At 39.2% G+C, this 24,339-nt stretch overlaps 1 pseudogene; it reads left to right on the plus strand.

Annotated features, from left to right (window-relative positions):
• The first annotated feature begins 20,509 nt into the window (after positions 1 to 20,509).
• On the plus strand, positions 20,510 to 24,094 carry LOC121397948 (annotated as a pseudogene).
• The last annotated feature ends 245 nt before the right edge of the window (positions 24,095 to 24,339 follow it).

Here is a 24,339-nt window from a genome sequence, read left to right on the forward strand (position 1 = left end):
AGAAGGAGGAGACATGGAAAAGGTGTAAAGAATGGTACATATAAAAATAGGATAGAATGATGGATAGAGGAGGAAAAGTAACAGAGAATGGCAATTTGGTAAAAGAAGGAAAGATTGCCACAGAGAGATAAAATGAAACATTAAAAAGAAAAACCGCAGGGAAGAGATATGGAAGGGGCACATAGGAAGAGTTATTCAAGGGAAAAAAACAGAAAGAAAAATGGCATTTGAAGAAGCAACCATGAAAAGACCAGATAAAGCAGTGGTGGAAAGATAAATGAAAAAAAAAAATGTACCCAGTGCAATAGACATGTTCCTCATGGCCAGTGCAGTGCCTGAGCTTACACCTCCTATGAGGAGCTAATTGGATAAGTCATATGTGGTACTAAATTCTCAATACATTACCTGCATAAAATATTACCAAACATTATTCAACATACAGTACTCTAGTAAGTGCATTTATCTTGAACACAGTGTCCCATTCAAGCAGAGAAACAGAGACTAAACAAATGAACAACTGTATCACCAAGTGAACTAATAAATTAATAACTAAAACACACACACATATTCCCAATATTTGTGGGAAACTTGGTGTAACAAGGGATCAAGGCTCCTGCTATCTTATAGCCCAAGCGAGGACTCATCCTGCCTGACCATTCTGTGAACTCTGCCTGTACCGACCCGGCCTGCCTAACTACGATTTATCGTTTAATCCACGAGAACCTGGTGTTCCATCCTAAACCTTGGAAATGAACGTGCCCCTTTGCTCGTTCAGAACATCTTGTTTGGTTCTCTCAAGTTAAAACCTGGCGGCATCCGAGTAGCTGAAGGGCTCCTCCCGAGGCCAAAGGAGGCTGCTACAGGTGGAAGATTGAGCCGTGACCAGGAAGCCTAGCGCTTGTTCTGAATTTAGGGAGCAGTATGTGATGGCCCAGAGGCCAAGCATCTGAAGTAGTGATGGGTCACACGTCAACATTATTCAGACGCCCTTTGACTTTCTGCGGGTGTCGAAATTGACACGCGTTGATGTGGGCATCAAAATTTGTGTTTCGCAGGGTTATGAGAAATCCCAGCACACAAAGGTTAAGAAAGAGCAGGTGCTTATGTTTAAAAGGTAGGTCAAAAAGGAATAGCGAGTTGATTAGGGCGCAGCAGAAATTGATGCTGCAACAAACCAAAAGGGTAAAAACGCCGAAAAGGCATTTGATAGAGTATCATGGCCCTTTCTAGAAGCAACCCTGAAACAGATAGGCATGGGGAATATAGCTCTAGCAAGGATATTGTTTTTTTATAAAAATCCATCAGCTAGGCTTAAAATTAATGGGACCCTATCAGAACGATTCCAAATTAGAAATGGGACTAGGGGTGCCCTCTCTCGCCATTACTATATGTGATGACAATGGAACATCTATCCAATGCAATAAGAGGAAATCCTAACATCAGAGGAATACCTCAAACAGGAGCAGAATACAAGACAGCAAGCTATGCAGATGACCACTAAACCACTAACTTCACTACCAGAAATAATGACAGAATTGGAAAGATTTGGGGCGTACAGCAACTTTAAGTTTAACATCACCAAATCAAAAGCAATGGCCATAACCTTACAACCTAAAACACTGGCAGATCTAAAAAATAACTTCCCCTTTATATGCTCGCAGACATACATTAAGTATCTGGGAGTCATGGTCACTAAGAAGGTGGTGGACATGTATGCTTTGAACCACAATAGGTTGTTGCAAGAAATAAAGGAAGACTTAGAAGACTGGGGAAAATTGCAGCTTTCCTGGTTCGGAAAAGCAAGTGTAATTAAAATGAATATACTTCCCAGGCTTCTATATATAATGCAAGCTTTGCCATGCCAGATCCCAAATGTATTCTATGTGGAAACGCAGAAATTGATTACGAAATTTCCGGGAAGAAGATCTAGCAGAGTCTCGAGAACAATTTTGGTGAGACCAAAAGCAAAAGGTGGAATAGGACTCCCAGATATTAGAACATACTCTCAAGCCATAACAATGGGCAGGATACTGGACTGGAAACACCATCAACACAAAAAGGACTAGGTACAGATTGAACAAACTAAGGTTAAAACAATGTTGGCAGCGCTCCTATGAATACCCAAGCTAAGCCATAAGGCCCATGACAAATATCCACTGATAACACGGAGCATATTAAAGTACTAGGACCAAATAAGAAGACAACATAAGAAAATCATAAATCTAGATGGCCCACTTATGCCAATAACTGGAAATCCCCAGTTCTTAGCAGGCATGACAACCAGAGATTTTCTAAATGGGACAAAAAATAAATGTATTAGAGCGTGTTAAATGAGAAAGGACTGATACCCCTAAATGAAATAATATTGTTACCAGATATGATGGAGCTTTAAAAGGAAAGGTTGTAATTAAAATGTGACGCCTTTTGAGAAGTTGCTTCAGGCTACTACTCCGCCAATACATACAGTAGCACTAGGGGTCAAAATCATAAATGAAATAAAATTCAGAACACGACCAGCATATACCAACATGGGAGAAAGGAATCGGACGCTCCTTTACAGATAATGACTGGCAAAATGTCTATACCCTTACACATAAGATGAGTATAGCAACAAAAGCCCAGGAAACCAATTTCTAAATTCTCACTAGGTGGTATCTCTGTCCATCCAAACTAAAGAAAATGTATCCTGCAACCACAGATCAATGCTGGAGATGTAATAGGGAAGTAGGCACTATACTTCACATCTGGTGGTCATGCCCGTGTATTAAATAAATTTGGTAACAAATCATCAAACATCTGAAACAAGCTGCAGGGGTAGATCTACCCGCAACACCAGAAATAATGCTAATATCCATGGTACAGGATCCATGAAGAATGCCAAAAAAGGCTTTATAAGATTTGCACTACAAGCAGCTGTAATACCCAGGCGCTGGAAACTGAGACAACCTCCTTCCATAGAAGACAGAAAGGAACACCAAGAGCCCCAATAGTGTAATATGTTTTTACAAGGAGTAATAGTAGAGTAAACAAATTAATACTCACAAGCCAGGGTTACCGATATACCACTGTATAGGCAGGTGGGGAGATTATCCTGACCCCACTCAGGAATAAAACGTCGCTCTCTGTAGAAGAAGAAAAAGGAGATGATACCCCTCCACTCGGGGTGGACTCGATATAGTAGTAAGACAAAACAGAGGCGCCAAAAGGATAAAAATAGCTAAAAGCACTTAAAAACCCAATGGGTAATTCAGAGGAGGTAGTAGTGAACTTACCTCCTCCAAGCAGACACCAACGAAAGTGGTAATTTTCAATAATAGTTTATTCACAAAACAGTACTGGGTTAATGGGTAAAGGATATTGAAAATATGTGTGTAATGAAAACGGAGTTTCCCCCCTATTTGTTGTATATTTTTAATATGAAAAACGGAAAAAAAAAAAAAAAAAATACACTTGACCAGAAAAAAAAACGAGGTTTAATAAATAATCCCCTAAATGTACCAGTCATCCAGTGCTTAACACTCATAACCGAATGTTATTACAAACTTTCCCTAATGTCTCTTTCATATACTCCCTGAAACCTCTTTTGTGGGCCTTGCTTTTCTCTGTCATTACTTGCTTGCTTTATATCTGCCACAGACATCTGAATTAAGTAATAAATGCAGTTATTTAAGCCAAACAGCTTTCAAAACTGTGAGTGCCTTAGTGTCAATGGAAATAAGTAATGGTAAGATAATGAGTCAGTACTAGACAGTTAACGGATCAATTTTTATGTGACTACTAAGGGCAGAGACACTCAGGCAGATTTGGGGAGATTAGATGCCCAGTGACAAATCTCCTCTTCTTCAGGGCAACTAATCTCCCCGAACTGCCATCCCACCAGCTAGAATGAAAATCGCCAGCGGGATTGCACTCAGAGTGCTTTGTTTTCCTTAGTCGCCCACATTTAGCTCACGAGGCAGACAACTTGCCCCAGAATTTACTTAAGCTTCGGAATAATCATCACATTTACTGCATTTTTTGCAGGGTAAAAACACAAAAAATATGTTGACCCCCCCAACCCAACAATTTTTGGAAAGTACACATTCAGAAAAATCTAAAATAGTTAACCACGTCTTTCTATTTCAAACTACTGAGTCGCATGCTTTCCAAAAATTGTTGGTTTTGATGAAATAGCTGAAATTCACCTCAAAGCTTTCACGTTCTACCATCTTATCTCCCTCATAGCATAAGGTACCAAGAAAAAACATCCTAAATATGAATACCAAGGGTCCACTGAACAGTTTGATGCCCATTGTGCATAGGATTACCAAAGTATCTGGTGTTTAGAGACCCCAAAATGAAGTTAGCGCATGGCTAAAACATGCATGGTGAATTCTTTGGACTTTCACAACCATGAAATACAAATCTACTCTGATCGGCCACTAGTTACCCTGGGTAAGAGGAGGGAGTTAAGGATAGTTACTGCATTAAGTGAATGCAATATTCCCTATCGCTAGGGATTCACCTTTAAATTGGTTATAATCTATAGGTGTCAAACACACACTGACTCATCCGCATAATGGTGCAAAACTATTAGCCCTTGGATTAAAACCTAATGAAACCACCAGAAAAGGTCTGACATCAACTTGCAAACCTGCGATGAGGCCGCAATGGTCCAGAGTACCGGGTTCCCCTCAACTTTCCGTCCTTGCTCTATCTCCCTCCCCACAACAGGAAGATTTGCCACATGAAAACTACGAGGTCTCCTTACTTTGCTTCACATTATATGGCTATTTGGCCCATACCTCTACAAATTTTCCTGTTTTGATCCTTTCCGCTCAGCCTCTCATTTCCATGTTAAAAAATTTTCTATGCCTCGACTTATAACCCCCTCCCCATGGGAGTCTGGAGCCTCCTTTTAGACCCACTCGCCTAGATCACCACGGTGAATGGATCTGGTTATTTCTTATTTTTGACTTTACAAATCGTGCTTCTTTGGCAATGAGGAGTCTACCAGCACCTCCCCTCAAAATTAACCAAAAGTTATATATAAAAACTGTTGTTTCATCATTATTTTTTTCAAATTTTCTTATGGTTCAAAGGTTACTTTACTTGGCTATACTTTTTATGGTTTATTTTTATGGAGAAAAAATTTTGATGTTTATTATTTAAGGAATCACGGGTACCAGGTAGTAGCCACGTATCAGGTTGGTGGGCATATCGCCTAACTGGGGTAATCTTATCTGAATATAAATTAAAATATCATGGTTAGAATTATATCTATCAACGCTAAAGGTCTGAATACTATAACTAAATGATATACAGTACTAAAAGAAATTAGAAGTCCTAAGGCAGACGTGGCTTTTATCCAAGAAACCCACTTTCAGAGAGATGAACCTTATAAGTTACAATCAAGGTATTACGTTACTGCTTATGCCTCTACATCCTCTAAAATGGCAGGAGTAGCAATACTAATCCATAAAGTTTGCCGATTGGCTATAAACCAGGTGCACTGTGATTCCAATGGACAGTACATAATTTTGGTAGTTAAGTATATGGACAATCCATTAGCATTATGCAATGTTTATGCCCCCAATAGGCGCCAGATCAGCTTTTTATGATCACTACTGAATAAATTCACAATCCAAACTCCCATTTACCAAATTTTAGGAGGTGACTTTAATTTAACTTTCTCCCAAACGAGGGATCATACACACCCCTCCCTAGACAAGCAGGCACATATTCTCTCCTGGGAATTTAGGAAGCTAATAAATCATTTTGCTCTCTCGTTGACAGCTAGAGATTGGATCACCCAAAACATAGCCAATACACCTTTTACTCTCCAGTACACAAAATACATTTACATTTAGACTTAACGACACAAGCCTATCTCCGTCTGACCTATACCAGTGAAATTCACCCAATAACGTGGTCTGATCATTCCCCTATTACTTTACCTTTAGACCTAGCCAAATGACCTCCCAGAGAACTGCATTTATTCTTTAATGAAGTAATTCTACATGGCCCAGACATACTGTATGTACAGATGCAGCCACTTTGGTTTGTGTGTTTGACACAGAATAACTAAACACAGATATCCCACTTTTCCCATTTAACACAGAAAATTGCGTCACAGCATTCCATTTAATTAAAGCATTCAGCATTGTGAACAATGGTGCTTTGGTATGCTAATGAAAAGGTTAAATGCATTAAACGAGTTAAGATGACTTTAGATAACATAGTTTCTTCAATTAATCCCGAGTCATGATGCATTTAATTTACAAATCCAAGTGGCTTAATCTGTAAACAGATAGAAACTTTGCAGTTAATGAGGGCTCAGTCTAATCTCTTTCAACTTTATGGGAAGCACAATTAGAGGCCGTATCATACCACTAACTTCTAGTACAAAAAGACAGGCACGCACTAGATATACAACCCTCCTAACCCAACTGAGTAACCTTGAATCCCAATATAACAAACCCTATTCTGAAAGAATTTTATCTCAAATTTAGAGACAAGAAAACAACTTACATAACTTAAACATAAGGACACAGAAAAAGCTATTATGTAAACGAAACAAAAGTTTTATGAACAAGGCGACAAACAGTACAACCTTCAGGCTAGGAAACCAAAGAACAACAGACCCAAGCTAGGATTACTTCCATAAAAACTTCTACAGGTGAGATGACATATAATCAAGAATTGATAGGTGACACTTTCCATAAATACTATTCCCATCTATACAACCTGCATAAGGTAAACCCAGGGACCCCTTTTCCACTTCAGGATTCTCCTTTATTAGCTGCTTTTTTGTGGGAGGCTAACCTACCCAAAATATCGGAAGATGATAACGAGGCCCTTAATAGTGCCATCACCACAGAAGAATTGACCTATGTGCTTAAAAATATGGCAATCGGTAAATCCCTGGGGCCCTGACGTATCCCTTATAATTATTATAACACCTTCGTTCATATTCTTAATCCATATTTAGTAAACCTTTTCAATGAATTTTTTTAAAGGGACCCCTATTCCACCCTCTATTTTGGGATCTTTTCTCACCCTTATTCCTAAAGAAGGGAAACACTTCACCAATTGCTCTAGCTACATGCCTACAGCCCTTCTTAATTCGGATCTCAAACCATTTTCAAAAGTTTTAGGAGAATAGACTTGCCCCATACTTCAATTCTTTTAAGCCTTGACACAAAAAAGGTGTTTGACCACCTGAGTTGGTCCTACTTGTTCTCCTAACGGTCACATCTTAACTTCTTGGGTCCCTTTCTGAAAGCCATCAGAGGCCTATACAGCTTTCCTACAATTAAAACTACCTGGCAAAGCTTCTAAAGGCATTAATATACATTAATAAATGGGACCAGGCAGGGTTGCCCTTTATTCCCCCTTTTGTATGCAATAAGCATTGAACCCCTTGCCGCTGTTATTAGAAACTCCCGAGACATCTCAAGGATCTCTGTCCAAGAATTCACCTTTAAGATATCCATTTTTGCGGATGACATTTTGTCAACATTGACTAAGCCTCTGATTTCCATTCCAAACCTCCATAAGAGACTGGCGAATTGCTAATGTGGTGCCTCTATTCAAAAAAGGATCCCGTTCTCAGCCTCAAAACTATAGGCCAGTTAGTCTGACGTCAGTGGTAGAAAAGCTTTTCAAAGGGTTAATAAAGGATAAGATACTGGACTTCATAGCAAATCATAATACTATGAGTTTGTGCCAGCATGGTTTTATGAGTAATAGATCTTGCCAGACTAACTTAATTTCTTTTTATGAGAATGTAAGTAGAGACCTCGATTCTGGGATGGCAGTGGATGTGATTTACTTAGACTTTGCTAAAGCATTTGATACAGTGCCACACAAAAGGTTACTGGTTAAATTAAGGAATGTTGGCCTGGAACATAGTATTTGTACCTGGATAGAGAACTGGCTTAAAGATAGACTACAAAGAGTGGTGGTAAATGGAACATTTTCTAATTGGACCAGTGTTGTTAGTGGAGTACCGCAGGGCTCTGTACTAGGTCCCTTGCTTTTCAACTTGTTTATTAATGACCTGGAGGTGGGCATTGAAAGTACTGTTTCTATTTTTGCAGATGATACTAAATTTTGCAGAACTATAGGTTCCATGCAGGATGCTGCCACTTTGCAGAGCGATTTGTCTAAACTGGAAAACTGGGCAGCAAACTGGAAAATGAGGTTCAATGTTGATATATGCAAGGTTATGCACTTTGGCAAAAATAATATAAATGCAAGTTATACACTAAATGGCAGTGTGTTGGGAGTTTCCTTAAATGAGAAGGATCTAGGGGTCTTTGTAGATAACAAGTTGTCTAATTCTGGGCAGTGTCATTCTGTGGCTACTAAAGCAAATAAAGTTCTGTCTTGCATAAAAAAGGGCATTAACTCAAGGGATGAAAACATAATTATGCCTCTTTATAGGTCCCTGGTAAGGCCTCATCTGGAGTATGCAGTTCAGTTTTGGACTCCAGTCCTTAAGAGGGATATAAATGAGCTGGAGAGAGTGCAGAGACATGCAACTAAATTGGTTAGAGGGATGGAAGACTTAAATTATGAGGGTAGACTTTCAAGGTTGGGGTTGTTTTCTCTGGAAAAAAGGCGCTTGCGAGGGGACATGATTACACTTTACAAGTACATTAGAGGACATTATAGACAAATAGCAGGGGACCTTTGTACCCATATAGAGGATCTCCGTACCAGAGGCCACCCCTTTAGACTAGAAGAAAAGAACTTTAATTTGAAGTAACGTAGGGGGTTCTTCACAGTGAGGACAGTGAGGTTGTGGAATGCACTGCCGGGTGATGTTGTGATGGCTGATTCAGTTAATGCCTTAAAGAATGGCTTGGATGATTTTTTGGACAGACATAATATCAAAGGCTATTGTGATACTAAGCTCTATAGTTAGTATAGGTATGGGTAGATAGAATTTAATTAAAAGTAGGGAGGGGTGTATGTATGGATGCTGGGTTTTCATTTGGAGGGGTTGAACTTGATGGACTTTGTCTTTTTTCAACCCAATTTAATTTAACTATAAGGTTTTAAACACATTGGGGCAATCAGAGACATAGAATATGTATATAATTTCCAAAATCTACCAACTGCTTTCTGAACCTCAGGTTGACCCACCCCCCAGACTGAAATATATGATAAAATGGGATGCTCATTTTACCCAACAGTTACTGGACCAACACTGGGCTGCAAGGAAGATGTCAACATGTTCAAGGCAAAAAACATTTATAAAATATTAATGTTCTGGTACCATACTCCAACCAAACTCCATACGCTTTACCCAGACCATTATGCCGGAGAAATTGTAGTGAAATAGGCACCCTTCCACATATATTTTGGACCATTCCCCAGAGTGAGCAAAACCATTCAAGCTTTGATAAATCATATTTTGACTGCTGCTCGAATATCGATAGTGTCCCATTGGAGATCTAATATTTTGCCAACCCTGGGGGAAGTTAAACGCAGAGTTACGGCTCATAAGATTTTTAATTATGGCATAGCCAAAATTCCCAATAATATCCCTCTCTCTTTAGAGGTATGGGCACCTTGGGAGCTACTAACCTTGGAAGACTGAACTTTGACAGTCCCTCCTCTATAAACAGTAGACCTGGATTATCTTATTTTCTTCTCCACCATAACTCCAATCTTGTATGATCACCATTAAGGTCAAATTTATAATAGTGATGCTATGTTTTTCCTTATTTTTTACTCGTTTGTTTTCTTTTCATATACATAAAGCAACTGCAATGTACCAATGCTTGTTTTTATCTGCTGTAAAACAACATTGTTATGACTAATAAAAATCAAATCAATAAAAAAAAATCCTAAATATGAACGACACAGGTCTACTGAACACTTTGATGCCCAATATGCATAGATTTACCAAACCTATGCACAGAGACCCCCAAATGGATATATATTAGATACAATTTACATGAGTAAAATGAAGTAACAGAGAACAGTGTGAAATTTAACAAAACCACAAAAATCAATGCTTTTTTTTTCAGACTAGTGTATTCAGCCATCAGAATTATATTTTGAATATTTTAGGTTGGCCAAATAGGTTTTACTTAGAGAAACAAGTGAACAACATCTATGCAGAGCTAATGCAATAAAATGGCTAAAAATGCACCAAAATCACCAAAATAGCAATATAACCACTGAAACAACATACAAAAGGTATTGCAGAATATGGTTAGGGAATACAGTATTTGCAATGGCAATAAAATGTTTTTTTTTTCAGTGAAAAAAAATGTACGATGCGATAAGAAAAAAAAAGCCACAATCCAGTGTACGTGTATGTGCGTGTGTACCATTGGTGAATTTGAATGTTATGTGCATGTGTGCGCATACAAGTGTGTGCTGTGAGTGTGTGTGTGACCCCCCTGATCTCCAAAAATGTGTGTGTGTGAATGTGCGTGTGTATTAGTGTAATAAGTGTATGTTTTTGTGTTTAAGTGTGACACTAACCTGGGAATAGGCTGCAGATAGTTGTGAATGGGCTGGAGGGCTCCCAAGAAGACACCATGCGACTCTGGCTAGAGGCACGTGCAGCAGTAGGACACATAGAACACATGCTTGTAGCTACATTTGGGGCATGTGGGGCAATCGCACCCCAGGGGCGACTCAATCCCCCGCTCTGCTAATTGTCTAGGGGTGGGGGATCGAGGAGAAACAGAGCGAGCGGCTCTAGAAGCCGCCCCTCCGCCCTGAAACCCGGATGTGCTGCAGAAAGTAGAATCTACATTCTGTGGCACTTCAGTCCCTTTATCCACAGAACATAGATTCTACATTCTGTAGCACTTAAAGAGTTAAACTATTAGTATATCATAGAATGGTCAATTCTAAGCAACTTTTAAGTTAGTCTTTATAGACTGTTATTTTATAGTTTTTCAATCATTTACCACCCTCTTCTGACTCTTTCTATAGCTTTCAAATTCGGGTTACTGACCCCCATCTTAAACCAAATCTAAAAAGACTACAAATTTGTTATTGCTATTTTTTATTACTCATCTATTCTTTAGTACGCGAATACTTTCTATCCAGGCTTATATTACAGTTTATTATTCTCTTATGCAAATCAATGCATGATTGCTAGGGTAATTTGGACTCTAGCAACCAGATTGCTGAAATTTCAAACAGGAGAGCTACTGAATAAAAAGCTAAATAACTCCAAGAAAATGAATAAGAAATAAAAACCAATTACAAATTGTCTCAGAATATTACTCTCTACAGCATACTAAAAGTCAACTCCTTAACGAGTTCAGTGCAGCTTGGCTGGCCTTTATAGACAGGTTCAGCAGACTTGCATCAACATAGGATTAATATCCTACTTCAACACACAGTTTGGCATGCATAATCCAGCACTAACAGCATTGAAAGCAACAAGTCTCAGAAGTCTCCGTTAGAATTTCAGCACACAGTCTCTTAGGAGGGATTTCTCTGTTCCTCTCTCCAGTCACTTGGTGCTATATCACAAAACTGCTGCTCAGTGTGGTAAACAGTCTCCTCCCCAGTAACTCACTCACACACACACACTGGGAAAGCTGATTAATTAGCCCACCTGAGTGCAAGAAAACCTGGCCCGGCTACATGGCCTGGAACCATTCTGGGATAAACATAAACTGCGTCCAGGACTTTCCCAGGGATTCTGTCAGTCATCCTCTTACATATCCCCCCTTGTTTCAACCCCATGACTGGAACACATCCACCAAAGAAGGAATAGAGGGGTCAGTTTACTAAAGTTTGTAAAAATTGTCTATAACCCATCGCCAATTATCGCAGAGAATATTCTTGCCACAAAATTAACACTGCTTGCATGTTTCCTAACTAATGTGTGATGAGAAATTTGTCTTGCGATAAGTGGCGTTAATTATGAAATTGTAGCAGTTAATTTAATCGTGATTACTGGCGAATTACACGTTTTTTGGCGCTCATTTAGGTTAACTGCATAATCAGTTTTTTGGCACCACTGCCAATGGCCACACTAATGAATATATATATAGATATATATTCACAAATTTTTGTTGCTTATTTCTAAAAAAAATTCTGTCTTTTTTCACATAATGACACTCTTTGGGTGGTGATAAAAGATGGCGTCAGTTTTGCCTATATTTGGAGATAATTCTGGCGATAATCTTTAGTAAACTTTGCGAGACAACTTACGTAGCATGAAGGTGATAATAGGTGCTAATATTATATAATGGATATTCACAGTGACAGAAGTGCTCACACACTTTAGTAACTTCGACCGTATGGATTTACTGGTGTTTTCTCTGGTGCAGGTTATTATCTCTGCTCTGCACCTTAGTTAACTAATACCAGAATCTGGACTTAGTCCACATTACCTATCTGAGAACCTGCCCTCTGCTTCACAGTAAAATTCTATTTCTATAAGGCCAGGAACCAGCAAGTAGCCTGTTTGTCTTGTTTCTTTTGGTACATCCATTTCAGAAGGGCATGGCCTGTTATCAATTAAGGCGATAATACCCAAGTTCCTCTAATGCCCATTTCATAGTAAGAATTTTTCCCACCATAACTTTTTTCATGATCATTTAATTTTCTGCTAATATATAACACTGGGTATTCCTCCCCATTCAGTTTAGAACTGCGCCTAAACCCACTTCTGATGCATCTACACAAACTTTTTTGAAAAATCAAAGTAAATGCCACAGGACTTTCTCCTACCTGGTAATAAATGAGGCCTAAAGTGATGATCCCCACTAATAAACAGAGTACATTACTCTAAGGGTGGTGACACACGCTAAGAGAATAGTCTTCTGGCGACTTCAGAAAATGAGTGCCATTCCACCGGCGATTTACATTCTAGCCGAAGAAGAGGCAATATGTCACTGGGCGACTAACCCCCCATGAATCTTAGCGTGTCACCACCCTAAAGCTGAATTTTATTTTACATTTGCCACAAAGACAACCATCATGAAACGCTGCTTTCCTTCCTCTAAAACATTATCTTGTCAGTATAAATAGAGAGAAACTCCACAATTTCTGCATTTCGCGAAACTGCCTTGAAAATTTGCAGGTGAATTTTGTCTGTGTCACAAAATTTTGGACACGCGTCGGAAAGTCACTTGCATCAAAACAGTCACGCGTCAACATTATTTGGATGCCCATTGACTTTAACGCGGGCGTCAGAATGGGAATACTTACCATCGAAATGTTCTATTCCATTAGTCCGTAAGGCAGCACATAAAGGGTTAATCTCCTGTGTCTCCTGGTAGGACAGGTAGTAAAATAGTTAACACAGCCTTTAAAACACCATACAGAGCCCCTCCCACTCCATGTTACTTTCCTAGAACCCAGCTTATAATAAACACACACACTCTTAATGCTTATATATATTTATTCGGGTTGGGTATATTTGTGCTGCCTTACGGACTAATGGAATAGAAAATTTTGATGGTAAGTATACCAAATTTCCCATTCCATTACGTCCTACAGGCAGCACATAAAGGGAATTTACTAGCTTCCCTAATTTGGGAGGGACATTATGAACTTCTTGACTGCACTGCTTGGAGTACTTTGCTACCAAAGGCTGTATCCTGCTTGGACAAGATGTCAAGTTTGTAGTGTCTTGCAAACGTATGAAGATTGGACCATGTGGCTCCTTTACATATATCTTCTGGTGAAACATAAGCTTTCACTGCCCATGACGTTGCCATTCCTCTAGTTGAATGAGCTTTTAAGACTTCGGGAGGACTTTTATCATCTAGCTCATAACACAACAGAATTACTTGTTTAATCCATCTTGCAATTGTTGCCTTTGAGGCTTTCTTTCCTCTGTTCCTTCCACTAAACAGGACAAACAGATGATCCGATATTCTGAAAAGTCTCGTCTTGTCCAAGTAAACTAATAGACATCTTTTTAAATACAGCATGTGCAAACTTTCTTCTGTTTCATTCTCAGGTTCCGCACAAAATGTAGGAAGATTTATTTCAGCGTTAACAGACCAAGATGTAGGCACTTTAGGTACAAAATATGGTAAGGTTCTCAAACATACCTTATCTTGACAGAATCTTATATAGGGCTCTGATGCCCCTAACGCTTGTATCTCACCCACTCTTCTGGCCGAAGTTATTGCTGTTAAAAACACCGCCTTAAGAGTCAATATCTTCATTTCAATTTGATCCAATGGTTCAAAAGGTATTTCACTTAATTTGCTCAATACAAGATTAAGATCCCAGGGAGGAACGTATGATTTTGAGCGAGGTCTCAATCGAGACACTGCTTTAAAAAACCTCATTATCAATGGATCAGCTGAAAGTCTTAAGCTTAGATACACTGACAAAGCAGAGACTTGAACCTTCAGTGTACTGGGCTGCAGACCTTTGTCAAACCCTTCTTGTAGGAACTGAAGTATTTGAGGTATTGTCTTCTGTGATGGAACTAGTTCTTTCTGAATACACCAGTTATTGTACCTTTTCCATATTCTCTCATAGGTAATTGATGTAGATTTATTCCTGGCTAATAACATAGTCTCCACCACCTCCTGCGACAACCCTTGCTCTAGCAATGTCGTGCGTTCAGTAACCAAGCCGTTAATTTGAGTTTGCTGAGCTCTGGGAAAAATATGCCCATCTGTGAAATCAGATCCGGCTTCAATGGTAGTATCCAATAGTTCCCCTTCGAGAGATACAATAGTTCCGGAAACCAAGCTCTCCTGGGCCACCATGGTAATATGGCTATTACCTTTGCTTGGTCCCCTTTCACTTTCTTTATCACTCTCTGTATGATTGGGACTGGAGGGAATATGTATGCTAATTGGTGATTCCAATTTATCGAGAAAGCATCCAAGTGTGCCGGTCTGTCTTGTCTGTAAATTGAACAGAACTTCTTGCATTTGGCATTCTGTCTGGTTGCCATCAAGTCTATTTGAGGATGACCCCATTTCTTTACTATTTGGCAGAATATCTTCTGATTCACTGACTAGTCGCCGGGCATAACTGTCTGTCGACTGAGTTTGTCTGCCCATTTGTTGTTTACTCCTCTGATGTGTAATGCTGATATGTGTATCAGTTCCATTTGGGCCCACTGCATCATCTTCGCACATAGCTTGACCAATCTTCTCGATCTGGTACCACCTTGGTGATTGATGTAAGAGACTACAGCCATATTGTCCGATTGAATCAGGACATTTCTGTTGATGATCTCTTCCTGGAAATCTTTCAAAGCTCTCCACACGGCTTTTAACTCTCTGTAATTCGAGGATGCTTTCTTCTCCCGTGGAGACCACAGTCCTTGAGCCAAAAGATTTCCCACATGGGCACCCCATCCCCGTAAAGATGCATCTGTGGTTACCACCACTGGAGGGGGAAGATGAAACGATAGGCCACTGTTCAAAATGTGAACCTTTGTCCACCATATTAATGACTTCTTTAACTTGCTTGACACCTTCGTCATTTTGTCCAGGCCTGAACTCTTCCGATTCCATGCCAACAGTATTTTGTTCTGAAAATATCTCATCCGTGCTTTTGCCCACGGAACTGTCTCTATTGTCGCTGTCATGTGACCAAGAACTCATGACCTGACGAATCAAGATTACTTTGGTGAGAAGTGTCAGGGAGCCGGGATGCTCCCACCAGGGAGGTTGTCAGGATCAAGGAGGAAGCCCACAAGGGAGTCAAGGTCGCGGTGTCCAACAGGGATAAACCAGAAGAATAATCAAAGTTCAGGCAAGGGTTCAAGGGCAGGCAGAATAATCAGCAAAGTCCAAAGTTCAGGCAAGAGGTCGGCAACAAACAGGAACAAGATTAGTCACAAAATAGCAGACAGGAAACCCAGGAAACACACAGGAACGAATCCTATACTTGGGCGCCATTCTGGCATCTTGGTAGAGCTTTTATATTTGAATTTGGCGCCAAAGTGACGTCATCGGCGTCCTTGCGCCGACGTCGACGCGCAGACTTCATCGCGCCGGCGGCCGCTACCCACGTGGCGGCCATGGGCGCCGCCATTTTGGGAGCGACGCCGGCAGCAGAGGACACACCGCCCGGAGCTCCTGGACCTGCTCCGGGCGGCGATCGTGACAAGAAGTAACCCCTGAATTTCCTGAATCATCTTGTCTATCTTTTCTTTTGGAAGACTTATCTTTAATCTGACTCTAGTCTATGACCAAACCCAAAAATTTTACATAAGTGGAGGGTTGAAGACTTGACTTTTCTTTGTTTATAATCCATCCATGTTTCTTTAGAAAAAACATTGTCTGCTCCAGATGATCTCTCCTTTCTTCCTGACTGGATGCCTTTAGAAGCCAGTTGTCTAGATAAGGAACAATAAATATCCCTCTTTTCCTAAGAGCTGCTGCTAAGACCACAATTAATTTGGTAAAAACTCTTGGCGCTGAGGTTATCCCAAAGGGCAGAGCTCTGAACTGCAGATGTCTTAACTTGCCTCTGATATTCACTGCCATCCTGATAAATTTTCTGCAGTTGTGATGAATTGGGACATGCAGATAAGCATCCTTCAAGTCTATTGTGGCCATCAATCTCCCTTGTTGATAATACTGTACACCGACTTGATTGTTTCCATTCTGAATTTCTCTTTTTAGATAAAATTTGTTCAAATATCTGAGGTCTATAATAAGTCTCATCTTTCCTCCTTGTTTTGGAACAAGAAATATTTTTGAATAAATTCCCTGTTTCCATTCTTTTACTGGAACATCCTCCAGCACCTTCATTTCTGTAAACTCTTCCACTGCTTTCTTGAATTTTTCTTCTACTGGAATTGTTGTTCTCTTAGATAATCTGGCAATAGAAATATCCACTTTAGGAGGCTCTTCCCAAGATAATACATCTTGTTTATGCAAAACAAACATTTGTTTAAATCTTCTGGACAATTCTGGCCTCCTAGTAGGATCTTTCCATTCCGCTTCCATCATCTCTTTAATTACTGGGTTTACCAGAAACGTGTCTGCCCTTTGTTTAGAGAAAAATAGCAGAGAATCTTTGGTGGTATCCTGTTCTTTCTTTTTGTCTTGATCTTCCACTACTTAATTAACAGCTCGAATTAACTTCTGTGTCTTATCCGCCTGAAAAAGAAAAACACCTTCCTTTTTCTCCTTTATTTGCTGACCATGACGAACTAGTAGAAGAAGATGACAATTCACCAGATTCAGAATCACCTGACACTTGATCCAAAATTATAAGAACATCATTATTGTCCGATACAGATGGCCCTACAGACTGCTTCATCTCCTCAAAAGTCTGTGACATGATCCTTTTAAACCAGTCAATAAAGTGTTCTGACTTTTTTACTTGATCTTCCTCCAAAGTACTCTTCATACAAGTCATACACAGCCTTTGAACATGTTCATCTTGCAATGGTTGTTCACATGCAGCACACAATCTATGTTTTATCTTTTGCTGACGTTTAGATGGTGATTTAGACATCTAAAATAAATATATATATATATATATATATATATATATATATATATATATATCTCAATATGTATATCTTCTATGTGCATATGCAGAAAACAGACACTTGGTAAGATAACACATACCTTTCAGTTTAGACTGCAAAGAATCCAGCCTGGTAGCATTAGCAACTCTTGCTCCTCTTTAGTGCACAGCCGCTGTACTTAGTTTAAGGAGGCAATATATAACTTATGGCTAATGTGAGCCTGAAAACTCACTTTCCAGCATTCGCGCCATCCAAGCGCGTGTATCCGGAACCGACGTCATTGTACGTCACAACCCGAAAGTGGAGCTGCGCTTCTCCGCTCCGCTCTCTGCACTGGTGCGCTGTGACTAAGCGCCATTGCGTCCCCAGCTGCCTGTGCGTATGCTTGTCCCCTAGCTGTCACCACAGCTATCAAATCGGACCGCATCTTTTTGCCAACGGATAAAAATCCCTCCTCCGCTCACCCTCAGATAGCTTCAGATTGGCCTGCAAGTCCCTCAGGACCTGGTTGTTGATCCTCTTCTCTACCTATTCCAGGTAGGACAGGAAAAAACATGGAGTGGGAGGGGCTCTGTATGGTGTTTTAAAGGCTGTGTTAACTATTTTACTACCTGTCCTACCAGGAGAGACTAGCCCTTTATGTGCTGCCTGTAGGACGTAATGGAATTAGTGTTTTACGAACTTTCAATGTTTTGTGAATTTCGCATGAAAATTGGGACAAAGTGAAATGGGACAAATCACTACTTAGCAAAGATAAATGGGTCACTAGACTGTGAGAATATCACAATCTGTGTGGATTTAGGTACGGCTTCATCGCTTGTTGTAATCAACTTATGCTAATGATGAATGAAGCCAATAAGAAATCAGAAAATACCCAATATCAAAACCTAACCTTAGAATATATAATTTTATAAATTTCATAATCATTTTATTTCATTCAAACAATCAGAAAGTTAATTTTTCTTTCCCTGGGTTCTTTCATATGACATTCATTAAAAAGTGCACATAGATGTCTTTAGTGAATTCATTTATGATAAAGGGACAAAATACCTAGCCCTATCCCACGCAAGTACACAATTTGAGTACCATTTTAGAGATGTGGGGGTTAAAGAGTTTATTCACCTTTGAGTTAACTTTTAGGGGCACATTTACAAAGCTCGAGTGAAGGATTCGAATTAAAAAAAACTTCGAATTTCGAAGTGTTTTTTGGGCTACTTCGACCATCGACTTCGAATCGAACGATTCGAACTAAAAAACGTTCGACTATTCGACCATTCGATAGTCGAAGTACTGTCTCTTTAAGAAAAACTTCGACCCCCTAGTTCGGCAGCTAAAAGCTACCGAACTCAATGTTAGCCTATGGGGAAGGTCCCCATAGGCTTGCCTGAGTTTTTTTGATCGAAGGATATTCCTTCGATCGTTGGATTAAAATCCTTCGAATCGTTCGATCGTAGGATTTGCGCTAAATCTTTCGACTTCGATATTCGAAGTCGAACGATTTTAGTTCCTAGTCGAATATCGAGGGTTAATTAACCCTCGATATTCGACCCTTCATACATTTGCCCCTACGTATGATATAGAGAGTGATATTCTGACACTATTTGCAATTGGTTTTTATTTTTTATTAATGGTGATGTATAAGTTACCCTAGTAACCATGCATTGATTTGACTAAGACTGGAAAATGAATAGATGCCATAATAGAAAGATGAATAATAAAAAGTAGCATTAAACAATACATTTGTATCCTTAGAGAGCATTTGTTTTTTTAGATGGGGTCAGTAACCCCCATTTGAAAGCTAGAAAGAATCTGAAGAAAAAGGCAAATAATTCAAAAACGATAAAAAAATAATGAAGTCCAGTTAAAAAGTTGCTTAGACATGGCCAATCTAGAACATATTAAGTTAACCTAAATGTGAACCACCCTTTTAAATAATTTGGTACACTGTAGTAGAGAGAAAAGAAATTTGAAATGCAGATAAGAATTTAAAATAATTTGATGAAATTGTTGTCTACAATGTTTTTTGTGTTTGTTTATTGCTTTAACATAAACCTACTGTACTTTTATTCTTGTGCCATAGACAGAATGTAAAAGTAAAAAGTTTGCCAGCACCAGATTCTACAGTCTCAGACTTCTTGTTGATGCTATGTGTTCACTGGCAACCCAGCAATATCAAAGTGGTGCATCACTTAAAGGGTTAATAAAAGGCGCTATATCATTTTTATTACTTTTCTCTTGGTCTTCTCAACTAGACATTATTTGTCCCTGCTGTAAGCCCAGAGTTCACCACAGCATCTGACTGCAGTTAGTAATGTTATGGCCTCATCACTCTGCTCCTATTAATAGTGTGAATATAATGTTAAACAGTGAATAACCATTAGGTTACACAAGGTGGAGCCTTTGCTTCTCTCCACCAAGCTAAGGACAACTGGACACAAGATGCTTTGTTACCTGCAGGCTAATCCCACATTTCATGGGTGACAAACAGGGCCGGGCAAGGCTGGCGTACACCCCAGGCAACCCAGCATCGCGCCCTCTGCCGCCCACGTGTACATGAGTGTGAATACATGAGTGCACGTAAGTGATCACACACGCATGCATGCTATCGGGTAGCATCACCGATCTCAACGCACAAACAAGTGCAACTAGCACTTAATTTCACATGTAAGAACAGGGTTAATGAAAGAAATTGTATAAGATATAACTCAGAGGCCACAAAATCTGTGAACTTTAATAAAGAAACACTATTCTATTAAGCATAGAATCACTGTATTTATTTATAAGTGAGGGGTAGGGATGGGCGAATTTTTTTGCCGCGGAAATATGGCCATAGACTTGTATGGCATCTTGCGTCAAAAAACAATAAAATAAATAAAAGACGCGATTCAAAAAAAACATTTGCCGCGTCACAATTTATTTGACGCCCATAGACTTTAATGGGCGTCAGCGACATTTCACCGGCAGCAAATTTTTGGCGAAAGGAAATGGGTCAAATTCGCCCATCCCTAGTGAGGGGGAAAGTATGTGCATAACGTAGAAAATATGCATGCAACTACAACAGTGTGTATGTGCCTGCTGAGGTTTTTCTGCATTATTATTATGCATATTTGGGTGTGTTTGCATGTGAAGTCCCAGGGTTTGAGTCTCAGCATTAAAATGAGTGTATGTGTGTATGGGGGGGGTGCCTCATTGTTAACAAGGGTCTAACATAAGTCTTACTGTACCATTACATGTTTATTTTCAGACTCTACCAATGGATGAAAGGCAGCTCTCTGAAAATCTGTCACTTCTTGTGGGACCTACATCATGACCAGAACATAGACATAAAAAACATCACCAAGCCACCGCCAATCGTCCACCATGTAGTGCTTGTGGGGTCCATTCTAATCTGTGCAATAGGTCTGATTGCCAATGGTATGGTTATCTATGTTACGGATTTATCATGAAGACCCATAAATGCAAAATCTGGTTTCTGAACTTGGCCTTAGCTGATTTTATATTTCTCCTGTGTATACCACTTGACATTGTTTCTGATTTTACAGGGAACTGGATTTTTGGCTCGACTCTCTGTAAAATGTCATTTTCTGTCCACGTGCAATAAATACTCCAGAGCTACAGCCCTGAACATTGAACGTGTCCTGTCTGTGGCTAAACAGATATGGCATCTAAGGGTCTTCTCTCGACGCATTTGTCTCTGGATCTGCTCAGTCATTTGGTCAGTAACAGTGATCTTTAGTTTTCCCATTATATTTTTAAGCACTACTTCTATTGGTGATGATGGGAACAGAGCATGTAATTGGTTGGATTATAAAAGCAGCCAAATAAATATATGCAAGGAGAAAGATTATTTACCTATGGAGAGCACACACGTCATTTTTTATCCCCTGTAAAAGCAGGGACTGCTGTTTAGTGCAGGAATACATGAATTATGGAGTAACGTTATCATTTTATCCTAATCCCAATGCTCTTGTTTGGCTGTTTTATTCCTCTGTGTATTATTGTGCTTTCCAAAGTCACTATTGCCATAAAAGTTCATAAATCCCCAAAAGTAAAGCCACAACAACTGTACAAAATTGTAATTGCTGTGGTCCTGGTTTATTTCCTAACCTGGCTGGACTCTAAATGTCACAGGGTGATTTTGGTTTTCAAAGCTGTTTTCACCATGGATTTCTCTCTTTTTTTTTTAAAAAAAAAGGAAAATTATAGCGAATATCAGCAGCTGCCTTAACCCTCTAATTTATGTACTGGTTGACCAAAGAGTACAAAATGCAAAGTTTATCTTCAATATTCCTCGCTCAGCATGTTTCTCCTCATTCAGGAGTTGGGTGTCAGATGAATGATCCAATATATCTTATAGGGGTGCTCCTTTTTCCTAGAAGATGTGTTAGAGCTCACTATTAAAATCACCAGAAATCCAATCTCTCTACATGCAGAATATGTGCAAAAAGAAGTTATTTTTTTAGATTTTGTACTGCAAATCATTACTTGAGTGAGCTCTAATACATCTGTTAGGAAAGGGAGCCCCCCCACTCCTTATAAGATATATTGGATCATTAAAGGAGAACCAAACCTTTTTTTCTTAAAAAACCCAACCTACCCCCTTCTTCAGGAAGTAAGCTCTGACACCCAACTGCTGCATGAAGACAGAAAGAGAAAGATGCTGAGAGAGGAATAGTGAATCTAAACTTGAATATTTCAGAAACAATGCAGAATCTTTAATGGATTATATTTAGAAAGTTTCTTACTTCAGTATGAAGTTTATATTTTTCATTTTTTCCCCTAACATTGATGTTGTTGCCTTCATAGATTATTTTTTGTAAATCAGATGAGATTTAAGATCCCATCAAATTATAAGCAAGAATGCTTGTTTAAGATGCACAATCTGGTCAAAGAATCAGTACTGTGTGTCTAAATAGGGCCAATGGAAGATGTGATTTACTTTTGCTTCTCCCTTTGGTTGACAACTATACACGGCTAAACATTCTTTTACCTGAATTAACTCAAAGGCTTATAGCACACAGGGCTTTTTGTCAGTGGGGGACAAAATGCCCCTCTCCACCTACTGTATAATCTGAAAGTTATAGAGGTCCACTTATCACTGCTCTATATGTGTTAGGTGGACACTTTCAGTTCCACAGAATTCAGGGTAATGACAGACATTTTGTCAGCCACAGTTCTCTACAACCCAGTCATTTTTACTTTCATGTGGCTGTTCCTTGAGAAATAAGTGGTTGGTGCATAATTGTGTGACGGAGGTGCAGGTTAATTGGAATTGCCTATTTACAGACAGAAACATGTCAAAATATGTATTTGGTTAGTATTTTAAACCTCTTTCACTTAAACATCAAAGAGGACAAACAGCAATTTTTGGCAACGTTAGGACAACATTCTTATGTAAAATCCAGGCAAACATTATGTAAAATCAGGGAAAGCACCCACTGAAATGCATTATAAAATGTAAAATGTAGGGAAATATAACATCAGGGTATGTAAAATGGAGGTTTTATTATGGGCTGCTTAAGGTCATTTAAAAAAAAAAAAAAAAAAAAAAAAAGGTGCTTGATGCCTTGTTTAATGGTGAATGATCATTAACCTGTACTAAGTACAACACAACACACAAATTTTGAGAAATCTGTGACCGATTTCTATAATCAACAAAGAGTCTTCCTGCTAGTACCCTCAATGGTTTATCTGCATGGATAGGTTATCTGGCTGTTTGCTTTGTTATCTAGTGCCCATACTTTACTAATGCAAGGTCTACATGTGATGTGTCCCGTTATGATCTACATGCATAAAAAGCTCTCTGTTCCATGGAAAATATTACTTGATTATTATATTCATTTATCAGAGAATTTATATTGCTATATTTAACAACCATTTGTTATATAACCTTAACATAATAATCTGAACGAAAAGCATGAAATAGGACAGTGATTTAGACAAGCTGTTTGTTGACAGTGTCTTGAGATCTACCGATTAGCAGCTAAAGGTCTACTGGTAGATCCCGATCTACCTTTTGGGCATCCCTGATCTAGTGGTTGATAGCATAAAAATCTGTTACTATTAAAGTATCTCCACATTCTGTTGGTTTATTAAATATGCCTTACTTTCCTTTTCATTCCTTTATCAGTGCAAGATATGCAAACAGCATTTTTCTTTTGAAATGTTGTACAAATATGGTACATCAGGCATAGTGATGAGTGCAGGTTGCGCAGGTTCAGGTGAAGAAAGTGAGTAACCAGTTGTAGGTTCAGGAAGGTAAAACTTTAATTTCTACCCTTTGGTGATGTATTAATGCCAATCCCTCCCCTGTGGTGTATGATCCTCCATCAGAGAAGAGTCAGGATGTGTACAAGTCACAAAGTAAAGATGGCCATAAAGGGGCCGATAAAAGCTGCCGACAGACAGAGCCGGCAGCTTATTGGCTTGTGTGTGGTGCCCTCCGATGGACTTCCCCCATCAATATCTGGCCAAGAGCAGCCGCATATGTTCGTTGATGCAGTCCTGCAATCTGACCACCCGTATTGCCTGTATTATGATCAGATCATTGGGCCCTAGGGCCCACAATCGGATCAACCCGATATCATAACACAGATTATTTTGATTGTCTCTTCATAATCAAACCCATATACTCATGTCTCAGGTATACAGGATTAAGCCTCTGATGACCATACATATACATTTATAAACCCTTTCATTTATGCACTTGTTGGTACACAAGCTAGAGAAGGAATAACAGAATCCATAAGTAGCATAAGACAATAGTTTTACATGTAGGTTATCTTTTCCCTATACAGTTTGATATTAAAGTAAAGAGGTCAGGCTTCTTTGGTACATTTAAGATTTTATTTGTACCTGCATGTTGTACATAAGAAAGGGAGGTGCTCATTTTATTTTTTTGC

The sequence above is a fragment of the Xenopus laevis genome, chromosome 9_10L (genome assembly GCF_017654675.1).
Source record: "Xenopus laevis strain J_2021 chromosome 9_10L, Xenopus_laevis_v10.1, whole genome shotgun sequence".
Taxonomy (NCBI): domain Eukaryota; kingdom Metazoa; phylum Chordata; class Amphibia; order Anura; family Pipidae; genus Xenopus; species Xenopus laevis.